The 5,497-nt window shown below is 41.6% G+C and overlaps 1 pseudogene; it reads right to left on the reverse strand.

The window, feature by feature from the left end:
• Window positions 1-529: 529 nt before the first annotated feature.
• LOC112675256 (NADH dehydrogenase [ubiquinone] 1 subunit C1, mitochondrial-like) lies at window positions 530-757 on the reverse strand (annotated as a pseudogene).
• Window positions 758-5,497: the final 4,740 nt, after the last annotated feature.

The following is a 5,497-nucleotide window of genomic DNA, read 5'->3' on the forward strand; positions in this document are numbered from 1 at the left end:
TTTGCCAACTTTTTATTTTTTTTTTTTTGGTCTGATAATTGGATTTGTCATTACTTTCTGACTTACCAAAATGGCTCCTCTAGAAGAAAAAAGTATGCGTTTTAAGAAATAAAGTAGTTCTACACCCTGATCCACTACAGACTATTTTGAGTAGAAATTAAGAGTTGATAAAAGGAGTAAATCCTTAAGCAGTGATTGAAAAAAAAAATCTATCTCCTAAAGAGTTTTCTTATCAATGTGTCCTTAATTACCACTGGCCCTTGTTACCAGATGGCAACTTCCACATTGAAATAATTATCATAATGAGCCTCAGGATTGACATTTTCTACACCTTGTCCCCAATATACACAATCTGAAGAATATAGAAATATTTTTATTTTTTTCATGTAATGATGAGAAACACAAAATGCTGACTTGACATACATTCATACAAAATTTTTTTCTCTCTCGTTTAGCTCAAATTATTGGTGAATCCAAAGGAACTGCTATAATGACTTTATGGAGCATACTAGATTAGTATTGCCAAAGTTTATTCCAACCCATTTCTTCTTTTATACTCTGAGACATCTTCATTATGTTGTTTGATGAGATGGATCCACAAGAAGACAGAGGTACCCAAGGTCAGTCCAACTTCCAGCCGGTCAGGTTTGTCATGTGGTGACTCTCAAATACAGAACATTGACCTTATTGAGGAGCCACTCAGGACCCTGACAGGCCGCAGCCCCAACAGGTGCATAGTGCGGACGGATGGAGCCATCATGCCGAGCTGGCTCTGCCTACCTCTTTGCTAAGCTTAATAAAACACTGTCCGTGTGCTGGTGCCCTGCAGAGGCCACCTGCACTTTCTCTGGGATTGAATTGTCTACTTTTAGTGTCCACATCCTCTGTGTAAAGGCTAGTGGGGAACAGGCAGGGGGCGGAGGTGAATGTCTGCAGGTGTCCATTTCCAAGGTCAGAAATTTTAAGAGATTTTAAAGGCCCTTCATTAAATTGAGTTCAATATTTCCAAAGAAAATTGGGAGAGGGGTTCTCTGTACCACTTGCTCACCACTCAGTTGAATTCCTAGGTGGAGCCGATGGGGCTTATGGGTCTAGAGCCTGGGAAAGGTGCTGCCCTTGCTTGTGGTGGCCAACTGCCAAGTCTCTTCTCTCTCACTCTGTGCCCCTTGAGCCCCAGTCTGTACCTTTGCTTGCTGCTGTTCTCTCTTTCCACTTTTAAATAGACTTCTTAATGTATAATGCACATAAAAGTTACCATCTTCACCATTTTAAAGTGTACAGTTCACTGTTTTAAGTACATTCGTGTCTGGCAACAAACACCACCCTCCATCTGCAGAACTCTTTTCCTTTTGCAACACTGAAGTTCTGTCCCCATTAACCAGCTAACCCCATTCCTCCCTCCTCTCAGCCCCTGGCAACCATCATTCCACTCTCTGTCTTTGTGAATTCAACTCCCTTAGGTATGTCATCAAAGTGGAGTCATACAGAATTTTTTCTTTGTGACTGGCTTATTTCCTTTAGCCAATAATGCCTTCAGCATTTGTCCATGTTGTAGTGTGTGTCAGAACCTTCCTTTTGAAGGCTGAATAATATTCCACCATACACCATATTTTGTGCATTCATTTGTTGGACATTTGTATTGTTTCTGGCTTTTGGCCAAATTTTCTTTTGAATGTCCCAGTATTTCTTTACAACCAGGCACCATCCACCTGGGTCCCTGAATGCCTCCCTTCCTAGACTAGTCACCTAAACATCCTGGAAGAGTGTATTTATATTTATATATATGTATATGTCTCTGTCTCTATATATATATATATACATTTTTTAAAAAGTCTTTCTAAGAGGCTCATAATGTGCCTCCTTTACCCACCCACAGCCTCCTCTACGTCTCTCACATTGAGCTGCAATCCTGCCTTCTCAGTAAAGTCTCCCCAGGCCTTTCTCAGCTCAAAACGACCTTTTTCTTTGAAATCCTGCAGCAGTTATTGTCAGCAACAATCTTTTTGGCAATGAATCGTGCACTGTTTTATGACATCTCTTCTACTGTCTAGAACTGTTATTGAAACACTTCATTTAACTTTTCAAGTTGCTCTCTTCCTGCTCCAACTAGATGAGTAACTCCACAAGAGCAGGTGTTGTGTCTTGTGTACCTTTGTGCCCCACCGCTTCCCATCCCACCTGCGTGTTTGCACCGCACCTCACAGAGTTATGTGATACGCATGCTTAATATTTCTTTTTCAAAGTCATGAGCCTGATTGCACTTTAATTCAGTGAAGTAGCTGATCAGGAGCCAACTTCCTAAATTATTTTTTTCTGTACTGATTTCCTCGTGAAGGTCTTGGGGAAAAAAAAATAGTCAAAGAGAGCGTAAGAAATCCTCCTGTTAGCATCCAGGGTTAATGGGCACATTTATCTTTCGAGAGAGAACGGAGATTACTATTTAAATGTCTTATTTTTAACTTCAGTGTCTCAGATAAAGCATTCTTACATATGGTTTTGAATTAGGGACTTGGCCATAATACACACTCCGGGCGGAACACCCAGAGATGATGTTTCCACTTAGACCCATCTGATTACAGGATGTCTTGGCCTTTTTGAGATCTTCCATCACTACAGAACGCCCGCTGCTGCACGGGTTATTTTCGAACTTTTGTTAATGAAAACTGTTACATCTTTGGTATCGTTAATAGTGCCATTTGGCCCACGTTTCTCATGGGTCTGTTGCTCTGGGACTTCACTTCTCTGCACAGCGGCGTGCGGCACGGCCGCCCCCCACGGCCTCCGGATCAGCAGGTGTCAGCCGCGCCCGCGCTCTCCACCCCTGACCCCCGGCGGCCCAGCCCCTAGGTCATCCTCTCGCGTCCGAAGAGATCCAGACGTAAGCGTACGGGGACCTTGGCTAGCTGCTCAGTGAGGTCAGCAAGGGCTAGGCTTTTTTAAATTTTTATTTTATTTTTTAAAAGATTTTATTTATTTATGAGAAGGAGAGAGAGAGAGGCAGAGACACAGGCAGAGGGAGAAGCAGGCTCCGTGCTGGGAGCCCCACATGGGACTTGCTACTCTTAAAAATTATCAGGCAAGATTAAAAAAAAAAAAAAAAACTATTGGGCAAGATAAATAAGTACTAAGGATATAATGTGTAGCCTAATGACCACAGGTAACACTGCTGTATGATATATAGGAAAGTTGCAAAGAAAGTAAATTTTAAGAGTTCTTATCAGAAGGGAAGAAAATAAAAATATTCCTTGTTTTTAAAAGAAATTTACTCCAAAGCACTTCTATCTATGTAGGTTATAGCTATCAATATGTACCACGTTAGAGATTCAAACACATTTTTTTAATGTTTCAATTCATTTCAAGTAACAGTAATAAACCCTTTACATGTTAACATAAATATGTCTTTGAAAAATAACCATTTTCTGAAACAATGAAAGATATTTAATGAGAATGTTAAATTGTAAGCATTGTCTTACAACTCTTTTTAAATAAGTTTTAACAGAAAATAGATTCTCGTTTCTGAGTGCTTGTTGTCTGGGGGATATTTTAGCTGAAGTATGTGAAGAACATCTGGCTACTTGCAGCTATATAGCTGGGAAAGGGAGGAGTATTTTAATAGCCTTTTCAGAAAATTGTAAATATTCTTGGATACCACACCATGACTTGATAAATGGTACTTTCTTTAAGATGAGTTGCTATGTGAAATCCGAAACCACATCAGTGAACATTTCCTATTATCTTACAGTAAAATCCAGTGGTTTACTTTTGACGTTGAATTGATATTTTACCCTTGTGTGATACAACATTGGTCATTTGGAGAATGCCGGTTCACTGTGCTACATAGCTCTTCCAAGTGCTGACCGCATTTCATTATACAGTATCCCCAAATCACATTTCTATAAATATCACAGCAGATCTCATTAGAAAAGTCCTTTAAGCATTGGGGAACTGTCAACCTCACCGTGGCAAGTTTTCTAAGACTCTTTTATCTTGAAAGCTTGAGTTTTATCAGTTCATTTTCCTTGAAGTGATAGGCTTACTTTGTTCATTTTCAAGAAAAGGTTTGCCATGTACCCAAACCTGAGTAACCACAGTCTCTTAGTCTTTCTTTCTGGTGAACATGTTTCATGAGCCAAGAAGCTAGTTTGGGTTGCAACTCAAACAACTGAGCAAGTGCTCTTTCTGGAGACCATCGCCGTTCTTGGGTATGCACTATGGGCGCTTTGTGTCTGTTCCCCCATCTCATCCAGGGAATGTTAGAACGACTCAAGGGTTAAGATTTAATACAATTAAGATTTAATACAAGCCTTTTTCAGGCTTCACCAAGGACATTTTTAAGTGAAATGGGTCTGTTTTCTTCTCTTTTGCCCCCAGTGTGTAGTGGTAAATGGTACTAGCACAAGTTGGTGCTCCACCTTGATTCAGCAACACTTTACCCACCACTTGCTTTGTCATCCATGCAAATATCAACACAATGAAAAGGGCAAATCACATTTCATTTCAGTAGTTTAATGAAAGTAGTTTTGACCATGTGGAATCCCTGAAAGAGCCTGAGGGACCATGCTTTGAGAACCACTGCCCTCGACAAGTGTGGTGCCAGCCTGACGGGCACTTGGAGCTGTCTGTTCACTGTCGGCTCTGCCCCTTTGTATTTATGTGCTTCGTGGCCTGGTGATGTGGCCTGAGATTTTTTTTAAAGGGTTTATCATTCCCCCTTCACCTGTAATTTTATCTCCCCTAATATCATAGTGAGTGTGCAAGGTATGATGAATGTCTTCACTTTAAGAAAAAAGAGACCAAACCTATATATATGTACGTCTATATATAGATATAGATACATACAGGCTAGCTTGGCTTGCTGCAGATGAACAAATGAAACAGTCCATTATGGTTTCGCAAATTAGAATATCACAGACTCTCTTCTTATTTAATGCCCCTGTGTTAAAATGTTAATAAAAGACAGTGAATGAATCAAGTAACCGCGTTATATTTTAAGAGGATGGAGTGTTCAGCGGTGGCACATCAGCCACCCAGGCAGGCTGTTGGCAAGACGGGCTCTGAGTTCTAATGAAAACTCGGTCCGCCTGGTGGGGCCTTCTTTCCTACTTCCTTTTCACTGAGTTGTTCTTTCTAACTGCAGATGAGGCTGATTGGCCATCTTCATAGTAGAGTTGGAGCTTTTAATTATCTCTGGCAGCCCGAGAAGAGGCGATAAGCAACACAGCCATCAACACTTGAACAACACGTGTCGGCGCTGATTAGCGCGGCTGGTTAGAGCGAGGACTAATGAGGCCGAGGTCACGGACGCGGCCCGGCAGCCCAGGTAGCCCTGCCACCCTGCAAACTGCAGTCCCCGCCCAGGCAGCTGCCTCGCAGATGCTCATGGCCTTCTGGAAGGGGGCCAGGGAGCCACCAGCCAGCAGTCAGCACGGACTCCTTTTGTTTAAAAACCAAACAAAATAAAAAACAGGTTCTCTAATGTACCACCCCCTGTGATCCC

Source organism: Canis lupus, chromosome 16, assembly GCF_003254725.2.
Source record: "Canis lupus dingo isolate Sandy chromosome 16, ASM325472v2, whole genome shotgun sequence".
Taxonomy (NCBI): Eukaryota; Metazoa; Chordata; class Mammalia; order Carnivora; family Canidae; genus Canis; species Canis lupus.